Genomic DNA, 18,305 nt, shown 5'->3' on the forward strand with positions numbered 1-18,305 from the left:
CACTACTCCCTCTTCCATCTAGCCATTTCCCCCTTCCTCCTTCGTCCCCCTTCTTGTATTCCTCCTCTGCCCTCATCAACGGACCAAACTGAGGCGCATCCCCCTTCGCCGATTTTGTCACACAGTCTTTTTCACCATAACCGATAATACCACATGTATAACAGAATTCGGGCAGGTGCTCGTATTCAAATCTACACCATAGAAGCTTCTTCTTCGTCTTCTTCTCGCCCTCCTTTCCACCCACCATACAGTTGGTTTTCTCCTCTTCTCTGTCCAGAACAAAGCCTCTCATCAGCGGCAACTTGATGTCCAGTTTGACTTTAACTCGAAGTAATTTATCCACCGCCTTGTCGTCATGACCCACATCCACCTCAACCAGCTCATGAAAATCCCTACCAATCAGTTCACCTATAGCCCGGTTCATCGCTCCCAACGGCAGCCCGAAGACACGGATCCACATAGGTATGATATTGAACTCGTATTCCTCCACTGTCTTATCCGGATCAAACTCCTCCATGACCAGTAAATCCTTGTCAAACCACCACGACCCATCCTCAAGCGCTCTCCTCCAACACGATGCTTGCCGGAACATGAACAGAAAGGTGTTTTCTTCTAACTCCTTGCACCCCACTCCCTTGATCGGGCACCAGATCCTACCCAGCGTCTTCCCGATAACCCCAGCATGCGCCGGCCTCTCCGAGAACAACCTACCCACTCTGTGGTTCATCCGGCACCCAAGCATCGATCTTGTTCTTCTTTTCTGCACCGATCTTCAGACCCCTTCTTTCCACTGCTGACAGCCTCATCCCCTTCAGCAAACCTTCTACTTCCTCCATCCCCCCTTGTGATTCCAAACCACTCAGCACCATGACAACCCCTAGGGATGATTTTGGTGTATTACGACCGTGCTCCCTAGCCAACAAGGAAGGCCTATGGTGGTGGGACGGAGGGAGACAACGCAGGATGGCACCAGGATTCAAACTTGGTACAATACAGAATAAGAATGGGTGCCCAAGCCGACTCGGTTATCATGCGTTCATGCCTTTCTAACGAAACAGATTTTAATCTTCTTTCCATACATTCCTTACATTGAGTAGATGAAAATATAATTAGCATGAAGAAAAAATATAATCATTTCTTTAAGTTAGGTTGTTGGCAATAGGAGGGCTATCCTGAATTTTTTGTCACATATTTGAAGCTTGTCATGGTTGTAGTCGTGATTTGAATGTTGGCTTTAAATTCTGGCTCTTTATGTTTAACATGCAATAAGTATTGCATGCAAAAAAATTAATTGTCAATACTTGATAAGAGGTGCCTAAGTATAAAGGAGATGTACTTGATTATTCATGAGTTCCTGTTTCTCCACATAATTTTTTACATTTGCACTGAAAGTCTATGGTGAAAGAAAAATCTTCTGACATAGATGGTAGAAATTCATACATGAGTCCCGATTGCGTAGGAGCCAAGCACCTTGATTTGGGTCCTAGGTTAAGTCATCGATGATGATGAACTCATTTGAATAGGACTTAAGTCCATGTAGGGTGCGGGTGCGTGTGTATATACACACTAGTCGGTTATGCATCGTACTATCAGATTGTGAGATAAAGACAATCCCTAGCTGTATTCTCTATCTTTGCTTGCGAAGAGCGGAATCATGGGTGGACGACACCGGGATGTCTGTCGAACGACCGTGTCATCGGGTAGAAGCCCACCTCTCTTAACCCGCCTGTCCTGACTAACGTGGAGAGGGAGGACACTCTAGACCAGAAGCTCATGCAGTTGGGCCATGCTAAGGGCACCCGCCTCACAATGTTGGGTGGAAACATGCCCCTGGGCAGAATTGGGGCGTCCGCTGAAGGAAATATGCCCTAGAGGCAATAATAAAGTTATTATTTATTTCCTTATATCATGATAAATGTTTATTATTCATGCTAGAATTGTATTAACCGGAAACATAATACTTGTGTGAATACATAGACAAACAGAGTGTCACTAGTATGCCTCTACTTGACTAGCTCGTTGATCAAAGATGGTTATGTTTCCTAGCCATTGACATGAGTTGTCATTTGATTAACGGGAATTGACTTGACCCATTCCGTTAGCTTAGCACTCGATCGTTTAGTATGTTGCTATTGCTTTCTTCATGACTTATACATGTTCCTATGACTATGAGATTATGCAACTCCCATTTACCGGAGGAACACTTTGTGTGCTACCAAACGTCACAACGTAACTGGGTGATTATAAAGGTGCTCTACAGGTGTATCCAAAGGTACTTGTTGGGTTGTCGTATTTCGAGATTAGGATTTGTCACTCCGATTGTCGGAGAGGTATCTCTGGGCCCACTCGGTAATGCACATCACTATAAGCCTTGCAAGCATTGCAACTAATGAGTTAGTTGCGGGATGATGTATTACGGAACGAGTAAAGAGACTTGCCGGTAACAAGCATCCCGCAACTAACTCAATACCTAGTTCAATCTCGTTACCGGCAAGTCACTTTACTCGTTCCGTAATACATCATTCCGCAACTAACTCGTTGGTTGCAATGCTTGCAAGGCTTAAGTGATGTGCATTACCGAGTGGGCCCAGAGATACCTCTCCGACAATCGGAGTGACAAATCCTAATCTCGAAATACGCCAACCCAACAAGTACCTTCGGAGACACCTGTAGAGCACCTTTATAATCACCCAGTTACGTTGTGACGTTTGGTAGCACACAAAGTGTTCCTCCGGTAAATGGGAGTTGCATCATCCCGTAACTAACTCATTAGTCACATTGCTTGCAAGGCTTATTGTGATGTGCATTACCGAGAGGGCCCAGAGATACCTCTCCGATAATTGGAGTGACAAATCCTAGTCTCGATCTATGCCAACTCAACAAGTACCATCGGAGACACCTGTAGAGCACCTTTATAATCACCCAGTTACGTTGTGACGTTTGGTAGCACACAAAGTGTTCCTCCGGTAATCGGGAGTTGCATAATCTCATAGTCATAGGAACATGTATAAGTCATGAAGAAAGCAATAGCAACATACTAAACGATCGAGTGCTAAGCTAACGGAATGGGTCAAGTCAATCACATCATTCTCCTAATGATGTGATCCCGTTAATCAAATGACAACCCATGTCAATGGCTAGGAAACATAACCATCTTTGATCAACGAGCTAGTCAAGTAGAGGCATACTAGTGACACTCTGTTTGTCTATGTATTCACATAAGTATTACGTTTCCGGTTAATACAATTCTAGCATGAATAATAAACATTTATCGTGATATAAGGAAATAAATAATAACTATATTATTGCCTCTAGGGAATATTTCCTTCAGTCTCCCACTTGCACTAGAGTCAATAATCTAGATTACGCAGTAATGATTCTAACACCCATGGAGCCTTGGTGTTGATCATGTTTTGCTCGTGGAAGCTTAGTCAACGGGTCTGCAACATTCAGATCCGTATGTATCTTGCAAATTTCTATGTCTCCCACCTGGACTAGATCCCGGGTGGAATTGAAGCGTCTCTTGATGTGCTTGGTTGTCTTGTGAAATCTGGATTCCTTCGCCAAGGCAATTGCACCAGTATTGTCACAAAAGATTTTCATTGGACCCGATGCACTAGGTATGACACCTAGATCGGATATGAACTCCTTCATCAAGACTCCTTCATTTGCTGCTTCTGAAGTAGCTATGTACTCCGCTTTACACGTTGATCCCGCCACGACGCTTTGTTTAGAACTGCACCAACTGACAGCTCCACCGTTCAATGTAAACATGTATCCGGTTTGCGATTTAGAATCGTCTGGATCAGTGTCAAAGCTTGCATCAACGTAACCATTTACGATGAGCTCTTTGTCACCTCCATAAACGAGAAACATATCCTTAGTCCTTTTCAGGTATTTCAGGATGTTCTTGACCGCTGTCCAGTGACCCACTCCTGGATTACTTTGGTACCTCCCTGCTAGACTTATAGCAAGGCACACATCAGGTCTGGTACACAGCATTGCATACATGATAGAGCCTATGGCTGAAGCATAGGGAACATCTTTCATTTTCTCTCTATCTTCTGCCGTGGTCGGGCATTGAGTCTTACTCAACTTCACACCTTGTAACACGGGCAAGAACCCTTTCTTTGCTTGATCCATTTTGAACTTCTTAAAAACTTTGTCAAGGTATGTGCTTTGTGAAAGTCCAATTAAGCGTCTTTATCTATCTCTATAGATCTTGATGCCCAATATATAAGCAGCTTCACCGAGGTCTTTCATTGAAAAACTCTTATTCAAGTATCCCTTTATGCTATCCAGGAATTCTATATCATTTCCAATCAGCAATATGTCATCCACATATAATATCAGAAATGCTACAGAGCTCCCACTCACTTTCTTGTAAATACAGGCTTCTCCAAAAGTCTGTATAAAACCAAATGCTTTGATCACACTATCAAAGCGTTTATTCCAACTCCGAGAGGCTTGCACCAATCCATAAATGGATCGCTGGAGCTTGCACACTTTTTTAGCTCCCTTTGGCTCGACAAAACCTTCCGGTTGTATCATATACAACTCCTCTTCCAGAAATCCATTCAGGAATGCAGTTTTGACATCCATTTGCCAAATTTCATAATCATAAAATGCGGCAATTGCTAACATGATTCGGACAGACTTAAGCATCGCTACGGGTGAGAAGGTCTCATCGTAGTCGAGCTTTATAGACAGTAACGTTACCGTCAGCGTCATTCTTCTTCTTGAAGATCCATTTATTTTCAATGGCTTGCCGATCATCGGGCAAGTCAACCAAAGTCCACACTTTGTTCTCATACATGGATCCCATCTCAGATTTCATGGCCTCAAGCCATTTTGCGGAATCTGGGCTCACCATCGCTTCTTCATAGTTCGTAGGTTCGTCATGGTCTAGTAACATAACCTCCAGAGCAGGATTACCGTACCACTCTGGTGCGGATCTTACTCTGGTTGACCTACGAGGTTCGGTAACAACTTGATCTGAAGTTCCATGATCATCATCATTAACTTCCTCACTAATTGGTGTAGGCGTCACAGGAACCGGTTTCTGTGATGAACTACTTTCCAATAAGGGAGCAGGTCCAGTTACCTCATCAAGTTCTAGCTACTTTCCTCCCACTCACTTCTTTCGAGGGAAACTCCTTCTCTAGAAAGGATCCATTCTTAGCAACGAATGTCTTGCCTTCGGATCTGTGATAGAAGGTGTACCCAACAGTCTCCTTTGGGTATCCTATGAAGACACATTTCTCCGATTTGGGTTCGAGCTTATCAGGTTGAAGTTTTTTCACATAAGCATCGCAGCCCCAAACTTTAAGAAACGACAACTTTGGTTTCTTGCCAAACCACAGTTCATAAGGCGTCGTCTCAACGGATTTCGATGGTGCCCTATTTAACGTGAATGCAGCCATCTCTAAAGCATAACCCCAAAACGATAGCGGTAAATCAGTAAGAGACATCTTAGATCGCACCATATCTAGTAAAGTACGATTACGACGTTCGGACACACCATTACGCTGTGGTGTTCCGAGTGGCGTGAGTTGCGAAACTATTCCACATTGTTTCAAATGTAGACCAAACTCGTAACTCAAATATTCTCCTCCACGATCAGATCGTAGAAACTTTATTTTCTTGTTACGATGATTTTCAACTTCACTCTGAAATTCTTTGAACTTTTCAAATGTTTCAGACTTATGTTTCATTAAGTAGATATACCCATATCTGCTCAAATCATCTGTGAAGGTGAGAAAATAACGATATCCGCCACGAGCCTCAACATTCATCGGACCACATACATCTGTATGTATGATTTCCAGCAAATCTGTTGCTCTCTCCATAGTACCAGAGAACGGCGTTTTAGTCATCTTGCCCATGAGGCACGGTTCGCAAGTACCAAGTGATTCATAATCAAGTGGTTCCAAAAGTCCATCAGTATGGAGTTTCTTCATGCGCTTTACACCGATATGACCTAAACGGTAGTGCCACAAATAAGTTGCACTATCATTATCAAATCTGCATCTTTTGGCTTCAACATTATGAATATGTGTATCACTACTATCGAGATTCATCAAAAATAGACCACTCTTCAAGGGTGCATGACCATAAAAGATATTACTCATATAAATAGAACAAGCATTATTCTCTGATTTAAATGAATAACCGTCTCGCATCAAACAAGATCCAGATATAATGTTCATGCTCAACGATGGCACCAAATAACAATTATTTAGGTCTAATACTAATCCCGAAGGTAGATGTAGGTAGCGTGTTGACAGCGATCACATCGACTTTGGAACCGTTTCCCACGCGCATCGTCACCTCGTCCTTGGCCAGTGTTCGCTTAATCCGTAGTCCCTGTTTCGAGTTGCAAATATTAGCAACAGAACCAGTATCAAATACCCAGGTGCTACTGCGAGCTCTAGTAAGGTATACATTAATAACATGTATATCACATATACCTTTGTTCACCTTGCCATCCTTCTTATCCGCCAAATACTTGGGGCAGTTCCGCTTCCAGTGACCAGTCTGCTTGCAGTAGAAGCACTCTGTCTCTGGCTTAGGTCCAGACTTGGGTTTCTTCTCTTGAGCAGCAACTTGCTTGTTGTTCTTCTTGAAGTTCCCCTTCTTCTTCCCTTTGCCCTTTTTCTTGAAACTGGTGGTCTTATTGACCATCAACACTTGATGCTCCTTCTTGATTTCTACCTCCGCAGCCTTTAGCATTGCGAAGAGCTCGGGAATCGTCTTATCCATCCCTTGCATCTTATAGTTCATCACGAAGCTCTTGTAGCTTGGTGGCAGTGATTGAAGAATTCTGTCAATGACGCTATCATCCGGAAGATTAACTCCCAGTTGAATCAAGTGATTGTTATACCCAGACATTTTGAGTATATGCTCACTGACAGAACTATTCTCCTCCATCTTGCAGCTGTAGAACTTATTGGAGACTTCATATCTCTCAATCCGAGCATTTGCTTGAAATATTAACTTCAACTCCTGGAACATCTCATATGCTCCATGACGTTCAAAACGTCGTTGAAGTCCCGGTTCTAAGTCGTAAAGCATGACACACTGAACTATCGAGTAGTCATCAGCTTTGCTCTGCCAGAAGTTCATAACATCTGGTGTTGCTCCTGCAGCAGGTTTGGCACCTAGCGGTGCTTCCAGGACGTAATTCGTCTGTGCAGCAATCAGGATAATCCTCAAGTTACGGACCCAGTCCGTGTAATTGCTGATGCGGAGCATCCTACGATCATCCCCATATACACTCGAGCCTACGCCATTGGACCTAAGGTGAACCCGCTCCTAAATGCTTCTCCTTTCCATTCATGTGAGACATGGTTGCTACCTAATGCAAGGGCACTACATATGCCTAGGTACCAAGGAGACCCTCTCGGAGATGCTTGGAATGATGGACAAGTCCCCAAGTACAAGGATGAAGGAGCACGACGAGAGGAACCGGAGAAAGGCTATAGGACCCGGACATCCGGCCAGGCCCCAGACATCCGGCCCCTCCCGCAAGCCCGGACATCCGGCACCAGCCCAGAAATCCGGCGCCCATCACAGAAGGCACCCGAAGCTGAACCACGTCAGCCCGGACATCCGGCCAGAGGCCAGGACATCCGGCTCTTCCCGAGCCGCCGGACATCCGGCCCCCCAGCCCGGACATCCGACCCCGCCTATCCACAGACTACAGAAGTTTGCACCGCCAGCCCGGACATCCGGCCCCCAGCCCGGACATCCGACCCCTCCTGGAGCCCCGGACATCCGGCCCGTCGCCCGGACATCCGGCCCCGTCTGTCTGCGCACAGCAAAGGGCCGAGGCCCGTGTACCCCTTCGACCCCCTAGACTATATATACTCCTTCTCCTCCATCTTTCTAGGGTTAGCAAAGGATTAGCTCATTTAGAGATAGAGCTTTGCTCATCCATATCGGATCGACTCCACGAGAGAGACCGCAGCCTCTACGGAGAAGATCCACCTTGGATTCAAGACCCCTCACGGGAAGATCCCCTCGTGGATTCAAGACCTCCTCACGGAGAAGAACCGGTTACCGTTTGTATCGTCCATTGTTGACTTTGGATCTTGTATCTTACCTTTGTGTTCATCGATCTAGCGCATGTGTGATCTATTCTTGTTGGTTATGTGATTTCTCTCGTGTTCCTCTCGTGTTTCCCCTCGTGTTCATCACGTTCCTCGTAGGGATCCGCTCCTTTCGTGAAAGATCGGCCATCTAGGGTTCCACCCTACATCATCTTGGATCAGAGCCAGCTTGTCTCATGATATCATCTTGGTATCATGAGTCACGTTGATCACGATTTCGGAGCCTCCCCGTTGTGTTTTCTAGCCTATTTTTGTTGATTTTGTCCCAAATTCGAAAATCCCCACCAAAAAATAGCCCCCAATTTTTTTTGTGATTTGTTGGTTTGATGATGTTTTGTTGATTTTGATCCATGAATTTGCTTTGTTACTAGTGGATCTAGCTTTCCCCCAATTTTCCCCACTTTCCATCCACGAAATCTCTCCAATTTTGCCCTTGAAATCATCCATTTCCGCCCCAAATCGAGTTTCGAAGTCCACATCCCGATCTGGAATCGTCGGGCCAGACATCCGAGCCATCTGGCCGGACATCCGGGCCCCAAGACGGACATCCGGCTCCTGGAGGGCAAAATCGCACAAGTTTCTGGACATCAGGTCCCGGATATCCGGCCAAATCCCCGGACGTCCGACCCCTGGGATTTCAGCTTTTTCCGTTTCACCGTTTTGTGCATAACTTCCACATCCGGAGTCCGATTTTCGTGTTCTTTAGCTCGTTGAGTAGCTATTGACATACTCTATCCATCTAGATAGGTCCCATCCCCATTTGACTCCATCAAATTTTGACAACTTTGGCATCTTTGCCTATGGCTTCCACCACAACATCCGCATAACCATCAACGACTTCCGCAACCTAACCAATTTTGTCCCCCTTTGCATTTGAGGTTGTTAGAGTTGTGATTCGAGTCTCCTAAGGTATTTCGGCTACTTAGGGACCGTGTTTCGAACTCCGACACCGTGTATAGTCCATCCACCTTACCCTCGACTTCCGCATTGCGTCTCAAAACCCATCATTGCATTTCCGCAATCCCTTTGAGCTTTCGCAAAACCACCACCGCTTACACTACCACCGTTTGACTTTTGTCCTTGAGATTTTGAGTTGTGGTTTTTCCGTTTCCTAAGGTGTTTCGGCTACTTAGGGATGAGTCTCCATCATCTTGGTATCTACATCAAGAACACCGCCACTCATCATCGCCTCGGACGGTAACCTCCATATCATCTCGGTATCGTGGTATCCCTCCATTGTATATTCCCTTGCACATTGCATTGATAACCCCTAGCCTATTTTGCGTCACTTGCCCATCGAGACTAGCCATTTGAGTATTGCCGGCAACGTTACTTGTGCACATTAGTGATCTACACCTCCCATTGCATACATACCATATCATCTTGGTATCATATCATCTCTTGTGTCACAAAGATTGTTCCCGCATATACACAATTGCTATCTTGGTTTGTGCATTGTGCAAAAGTGGCCATACAAAAAAAAGAAGAATAAGCTTTTAAGCAAAAGAGTGAACAAAGAGCTTGTAAGCAAGTGCCATAGCATCATACAACATTGCATATAAGATTGTCATATCCGATCATCTTGGATCATCTTGTGAGAAACACCGGGAACCATACATACATAGCATACTTGGGATAGAAGTTTATCCATTTTGCATATCATAGGTTGTGCACAAGTGTCGTATCCGCCTATTGAGCAATCGTGCTAGCGTCTCTCTTGAGTTGTGCAACACGAGCTTTTTCCGTGGACTCCACATTTTGTGCTCATTCCTTGGTTGCACGACCCCATTTATCTATCCGTATGTGTGTTTCCGTGTGCCATTCTTTGTTATTGGTCTACTTGTTTCACTTGCGAATTTGTGAATATTTTTCAACATTATTGACTCTTGCTAACATTTTGCATCAAATTTTTGTGCCACTATCCTCACCGAGCTCCACTATAAGCCTTACTTGTGTAGGTGTGAGAAACCGACAAGAATTGGTACCAATTGTGCTATTTCCTTGTTACACATTGAGTGATCATTGATCCATCTTCAACATCGGTCAAGGTACATTTGGTATAGTTCTTCTCTTTCTCCCACTCATATTTGCTCGAGTCTTGTGATGGATAGGCAAGGCATTTCATCTCCGGTCTTCGACAACAACGACGGCGCGAACAACTACATCACCAAAGCGTCCATCTTCGATCTACAACGACAAATGCAAGGAACACAATCTACCTTGCGAGAGCGCCTCGACAACCTCGCCATCGACATACACCACTCTGAAGTAAGGAAAAGGGACTACATCAACACCAAGTTGGGTGAGCTAAAGGATCAACTACGCGACATGGTGGCCGACTACAAGTCTTCTTCCCCTTCATCATCCTCAAGGCGGCGGCGAGCAAGTCGATCATCTTCGGAGCGCAAACAAGATGCAAGCGCAAGTCGTCCACGTCCACATCTCCATGGCGACCATCGCCAGCATCGTCATGAAGGGCAAGACACCTCCAAGCATCATGTGCACGATGACGACGAACGACATCTACTATGAGCTCAAGTGCGACAACGACAACATCAACATGAAGATGCTCCACAAGCGCAAATGCATAAGTCTGAACAAGCCCTACTTCACACCAAGGCCAAGCTTCATGAGCATAAGAGAAGACCGCGAGACGAGCACCACCAAGACGGAGCTACGGCTACAACAACCACTTCGGCATCTTCGCCAAGTGCTATCAAGGCATCTTCGCCTTTGGACGTACGGCATCTTCGCGTACTTCCCACGAGTACGCCTACCACGACTTCATCACGTCCAAGGCGACCACCTACAAGCGAGGGCGACACTTCCATCTTCGGAAGCCCCTCAAGGAAGATGGCCGAGCATGGGAAATTCCCTTCGGTCATGGAGACGAGCTACGAGGTGCCACATCATATGGGCCTCCAACAACAAGACGACGACAAGAAGGTTGAGCATGGGACTATCCCTTCAACCAAGGCGGCGATAGGAGTTGAGCATGGAGACATTTGCACCAACATCTCTCCGACACCCACATATGTGCCCCAATTCCCATGTGAGGAGAGCCACCCCACCATGAGTGATATGAGTGACTCCACCATATGTGACATTGAGTGCATTTCCTATGAGAGGATGAGTGTGACCACCACTAGCCCCACATATGAGAGCATGCCAGAGATCTTATGTGAGGTTGAGCGCCATTTGAGTGACTCCACAAACAATATGAGTGAGAGCATCTTTGAGGGAGTGAGTGACCCACAACACTTAGTGAGTGAGGTAGTTGACACGGCATGCGATGCCACTATGATTTCTAACGAGTTACCCTCTACTCCGAGTGTGTTTTCTTCTTTGGTGCTAGGTCTCCTACATGATGACACGCCTATCCTCGACAAGTCCATACCTCGAATGGGAAAACCGATGGCCATGGTGGACGATGATGAACCCCCCACATGGTACCATCAAGTTGCAACCTCACCTACAACACATGAGCTATGCTCCAAAGGTAACATAGGTGATGGTGCTTCTCTTGTCCCACTAGTGGACTATCTCACCAATGATTGTTTGCATGATAATGACACACCTATTACCATGCTTCATGCTAGTGCGACTTCTTCATGTCATGACTTACCCATTTATGATGAATATGATGATGAGCATGTTGAGTTGCCTAGTTGTGATGCTATGCTCCATAGGATATCATGTGAAAATTCTATTGGTCACTTCATGTTTGACAATCCTTTGAACTTGTCATATGCTATGAGTGAGATCTCCCATATTGTTTCATTTCAATCTCAACATAGTGACTATGCATGCCCCATTAAAATACATCCCATTTGCACTTATGGCATAGATGACGAGATGATGGTCATTGGCTTTTGTTTTTCATGTGATGATATTGCTATGCTTCCTTTATATGATTTGTGCAATTCATCTATTATGCCATGCCATGATCACATAGAACCAACTATGCTTTGTTTTGGATGTTGTCAATATTCTCCATGTGATGTTTCTACAAATGCTCATGAGGAGACCCCCCATAGTTTCCTCATACATATTAGGAGATTTTGATGCATTCCATACTTTGCATGATTCCCATAATTTTTTGCACCATATGCATTCCATGAATAACAATGCTCTACATATTTCTCATGATGCATTACACAATTTGAGTCTCCATTATGCCATACATAACAACAAACCTCTCATGATGGATGACATGTTTCTATATCACGCATCTCATTTATTTGAGCATTGGCTATTTTGTGCTAACCAACACATGCACGTATGCATCATGATGGATGATGTGTACATCTACCACGCACACACAATTTTCCCTTTGTCTTTGTTTTGCGTAGGTACTTATGAACACTCGTCAACCTCACAATCCCATGAGTTGACGAAACGAGCTCTTGAGAGCAAAGATGACTTGGGATCCCGTGGATTGTCCTTCCCACCATTCCCTTCGCGCAACGACTACGCGCATCTCTTCTACTTGGCTCTCACACGGCTATGGGCTATTTACCATTTGTCACCTTATGCTCATTTTCCCGTGTTCACTTTGCATGCTATGCTTGCTTCTATGCCTTTGCCATGCAATTGTGACCCTTGCTTGCATTTACCCATGATGCACCATTATGATACTCCTATGTGTATTTGCATGCTTGATGGAGATCCTTGTTGCTATTGCCATGTTTATCATGTGCCCCATGCTATTGCTGCTATTTTGCTCATCTCTTGCCTTTATGCTTGTGAAATGTCGTGTGCATTATATATGCCCACTATTTGCACACATGACATGCTTGCCATGATTCCTTCTAGTACGTTGCATCTTCGCACTACTAGCTTGCTTGACTTGATCACTATGATTACTTGCTTGGTTGCATCACCCATGTTCCATTACTCGCTTTCTTGGGTTGATGACATATATGCTCATGCCTTTCACATGATATATCTTGTTTATTGTCGCTTGCCTCCAATAGTTGCTTCTATGCTTAATGATATTGGAGACTTGGATACTTCACTTGTGATGCATGCTTGGTTGATTGAGTCTATTGTATTTGGTTGTTCCCGCATCATACGCCTCCATACCATGAACTACACCGTTGTACTTTCTTATGATGAGCATGATGCATACACTTGTTGGGTATCTTACCACACGAATGCTAGGTTTTGCATTTCCGCTAACCTCATTTGTTTTTCCGAGTGTTTGTCATGTTCTTTCGTTTTGAAGGATTCACAAGGCGGTACGATCACGAAACATTTTGGTTATGAGAAGGCATACATTATGCGCAACTCCATCACCCTTGAGAAACTACTAAAGGTGAACTCCTTCCCTTTGAGCCATTCTCAAATACGCATGTTGGATGGGTCACTCTTTCATTGTTGTTTCCTTCTTGTTTTCTACATGATACATCTCGTGAACGGAGGACCGACATTGGAGATGGACCCTATGGACCTTCAAGTTGAGGAGTGCTCGAACTTAGTGGATGCACCACCGGACCAACACTTCTACCACGACATCGAGCTATGGTACAACAACACCCATGACAAATTTGCATCTTATGCATGGATTGACACACATTATGCTTGTCTTGCTGCACCTATTCCCATGTCATCCATGATATATGAGCTTGTGCATTTCCTTAGCAAATTTGTTGTGATCTTTCTTGATGGCATATTCATACATAATGATCACATTGCCTACCATCAATTGCATGATAACATAATCATATTGAGCATCCATTGCCATATTCATGCTATTGATAAACCGTCTCACTATGACATCATTTTGCACCGTGGTTGCATTCATCATATTCAAAATACATTTGTGTGCATAATGTATGCTTTTTCTCCCAAGAACGCTTTGCATATCATTCTATATCATCTTGATAAGCTTCATGCGCTTTGCCACGAACAATCTTGACTCACGGACTCATTTTTACATGATGGACACTTTGTGTGCGCTAACCATTGTATTTCCAAGTGTTGTTTGTGTTTGCTCTTTTTGCATGTGTACCACTCCGGACACACCTTGGAGTACTTGGATTGCGCCATGTCTTCCACTTCGTCCAACTACAAGTCCGTCCACGACAACCGTTTCCATGGTGATGAGGATTTCGATCCGAGGTCGGATCTCTCCCAAGGGAGGGGAGATGATGCGGAGCATCCTACGATCATCCCCATGTACACTCGAGCCTACGCCATTGGACCTAAGGTGAACCCGCTCCTAAATGCTTCTCCTTTCCATTCATGTGAGACATGGTTGCTACCTAATGCAAGGACACTACATATGCCTAGGTACCAAGGAGACCCTCTCGGAGATGCTCGGAATGATGGACAAGTCCCCAAGTACAAGGATGAAGGAACACGACGAGAGGAACCGGAGAAAGGCTACAGGACCTGGACATCCGGCCAGGCCCCGGACATCCGGCCCCTCCCGCAAGCCCGGACATCCGGCACCAGCCCGGAAATCCGGCGCCCATCACAGAAGGCACCCGAAGCTGAACCACGTCAGCCCGGACATCCGGCTCTTCCCGAGCCGCCGGACATCCGGCCCCCCAGCCCGGACATCCGACCCCGCCTATCCACAGACTACAGAAGTTTGCACCGCCAGCCCGGACATCCGGCCCCTCCTAGAGCCCCGGACATCCGGCCCGTCGCCCGGACATCCGGATCCGTCTGTCTGCGCACAGCAAAGGGCCGAGGCCCATGTACCCCTTCGACCCCCTAGACTATATATACTCCTTCTCCTCCATCTTTCTAGGGTTAGTAAAGGATTAGCTCATTTAGAGATAGAGCTTTGCTCATCCATATCGGATTGACTCCACGAGAGAGACCGCGGCCTCTACGGAGAAGATCCACCTTGGATTCAAGACCCCTCACGGGAAGATCCCCTCGTGGATTCAATACCTCCTCACGGAGAAGAACCGGTTACCGTTTGTATCGTCCGTTGTTGACTTTAGATCTTGTTGTGTTCATCGATCTAGCGCATGTGTGATCTATTCTTGTTGGTTGTGTGATTTCTCTCGTGTTCCTCTCGTGTTTCCCTCGTGTTTCCCCTCGTGTTCATCACGTTCCTCGTAGGGATCCGCTCCTTTCGTGAAAGATCGACCATCTAGGGTTCCACCCTACATCAATTGCTACCATCATCTTTCAATTTTCCTTTCTCAAGGAACGCATTAAAATTCAACGGAACAACAGCACAGGCCATCTATCTACAATCAACATAGACAAGCAAGATACTATCAGGTACTAAGTTCATGATAAATTTAAGTTCAATTAATCATATTACTTAAGAACTCCCACTTAGATAGACATCCCTCTAATCCTCTAAGTGATCACGTGATCCAAATCAACTAAACCATGTCCGATCATCACGTGAAATGGAGTAGCTTTCAATGGTGAACATCACTATGTTGATCATATCTACTATATGATTCACGCTCGACCTTTCGGTCTCAGTGTTCCGAGGCCATATATGCATATGCTAGGCTCGTCAAGTTTAACCTGAGTATTCTGCGTGTGCAAAACTGGCTTGCACCCGTTGTAGATGGATGTAGAGCTTATCACACCCGATCATCACGTGGTGTCTGGGCACGACGAACTTTGGCAACGGTGCATACTCAGGGAGAACACTTTTATCTTGAAATTTAGTGAGAGATCATCTTATAATGCTACCGTCAATCAAAGCAAGATAAGATGCATAAAAGATAAACATCACATGCAATCAATATAAGTGATATGATATGGCCATCATCATCTTGTGCTTGTGATCTCCATCTCCGAAGCACCGTCATGATCACCATCGTCACCGGCGCGACACCTTGATCTCCATCGTAGCATCGTTGTCGTCTCGCCAATCTTATGCTTTACGACTATCGCTACCGCTTAGTGATAAAGTAAAGCATTACAGGGCGATTGCATTGCATACAATAAAGCGACAACCATATGGCTCCTGCCAGTTGCCGATAACTCGGTTACAAAACATGATCATCTCATACATAAAATTTAGCATCATGTCTTGACCATATCACATCACAATATGCCCTGCAAAAACAAGTTAGACGTCCTCTACTTTGTTATTGCAAGTTTTACGTGGCTGCTACTGGGCTTAGCAAGAACCGTTCTTACCTACGCATCAAAACCACAACGATAGTTTGTCAAGTTGGTGCTGTTTTAACCTTCGCAAGGACCGGGCGTAGCCACACTCGGTTCAACTAAAGTTGGAGAAACTGACACCCGCCAGCCACCTGTGTGCAAAGCACGTCGGTAGAACCAGTCTCGCGTAAGCGTACGCGTAATGTCGGTCTGGGCTGCTTCATCCAACAATACCGCCGAACCAAAGTATGACATGCTGGTAAGCAGTATGACTTATATCGCCCACAACTCACTTGTGTTCTACTCGTGCATATGACATCTACGCATAAAACCTGGCTCGGATGCCACTGTTGGGGAACGTAGTAATTTCATAAAATTTCCTACGCACACGCAAGATAATGGTGATGCATAGCAACGAGAGGGGAGAGTGTTGTCCACGTACCCTCGTAGACCGAAAGCGGAAGCGTTAGCACAACACGGTTGATGTAGTCGTACGTCTTCATGATCCGACCGATCAAGTACCGAACGCAGGGCACCTCCGAGTTTAGCACACGTTCAGCCCGATGACGTCCCTCGAACTCCGATCCAGCCGAGTGTTGAGGGAGAGTTTCGTCAGCACGACGGTGTGGTGACGATTATGATGTTCTACTGACGCAGGGCTTTGCTTAAGCACCGCTACAGTATTATCGAGGTGGACTATGGTGGAGGGGGGCATCGCACATTGCTAAAAGATCAAACGATCAATTGTTGTGTCTTTGGGGTGCCCCCCTGCCCCCGTATATAAAGGAGCAAAGGGGGGAGGTGCGGCCGGCCAGGGAGGAGGCGCGCCAAGAGGAGTCCTACTCCAACCGGGAGTAGGACTCCCTCCCTTCCTTGTTGGAATAGGAGTAGGGGGAAAGAGGTGGAGGAGAAGAAGGAAGGGGGGCGACGCCCCCCTCTCCTTGTCCTATTCGGACTAGGGGGGGCGCGCGGCCCTGCCCTGGCCGCCTCTCCTCTTCTCCACTAAGGCCCACTATGGCCCATTAACCCCCGGGGGGTTCCGGTAACCCCTCCGGTACTCCGGTAAAATCCCGATTTCACCCGGAACACTTCCGATATCCAAATATAGGCTTCCAATATATCAATCTTCATGTCTCGACCATTTCGAGACTCCTCGTCATGTCCGTGATCACATCCGGGATTCTGAACAACCTTCGGTACATCAAAACATATAAACTCATAATATAACTGTCATCGAAATGTTAAGCGTGCGGACCCTACGGGTTCGAGAACTATGTAGACATGACCGAGACACGTCTCCGGTCAATAACCAATAGCGGAACCTGGATGCTCATATTGGCTCCCACATATTCTAAAAAGATCTTTATCGGTCAGACCGCATAGCAACATACGTTGTTCCCTTTGTCATCGGTATGTTACTTGCCCGAGATTCGATCGTCGTTATCTCAATACCTAGTTCAATCTCGTTACCGGCAAGTCTCTTTACTCGTTCCGTAATACATCATTCCGCAACTAACTCATTAGTTGTAATGCTTGCAAGGCTTAAGTGATGTGCATTACCGAGTGGGCCCAGAGATACCTCTCCGACAATCGGAGTGACAAATCCTAATCTCGAAATATGCTAACCCAACAAGTACCTTCGGAGACACCTGTAGAGCACCTTTATAATCACCCAGTTACGTTGTGATGTTTGGTAGCACACAAAGTGTTCCTCCGGCAAATGGGGGTTGCATAATCTCATAGTCATAGGAACATGTAAAAGTCATGAAGAAAGCAATAGCAACATACTAAACGATCGAGTGCTAAGCTAACGGAATGGGTCAAGTCAATCACATCATTCTCCTAATGATGTGATCCCGTTAATCAAATGGCAACCCATGTCAATGGCTAGGGAACATAACCATCTTTGATCAACGAGCTAGTCAAGTAGAGGCACACTAGTGACACTTTGTTTGTCTATGTATTCACACAAGTATTACGTTTCTGGTTAATACAATTCTAGCATGAATAATAAACATTTATCATGATATAAGGAAATAAATAATAACTTTATTATTGCCTCTAGGGCATATTTCCTTCAGTTATGCGGTTTGACCGATA

The sequence above is a fragment of the Aegilops tauschii genome, chromosome 4, assembly GCF_002575655.3.
Source record: "Aegilops tauschii subsp. strangulata cultivar AL8/78 chromosome 4, Aet v6.0, whole genome shotgun sequence".
Lineage (NCBI taxonomy): Eukaryota > Viridiplantae > Streptophyta > Magnoliopsida > Poales > Poaceae > Aegilops > Aegilops tauschii.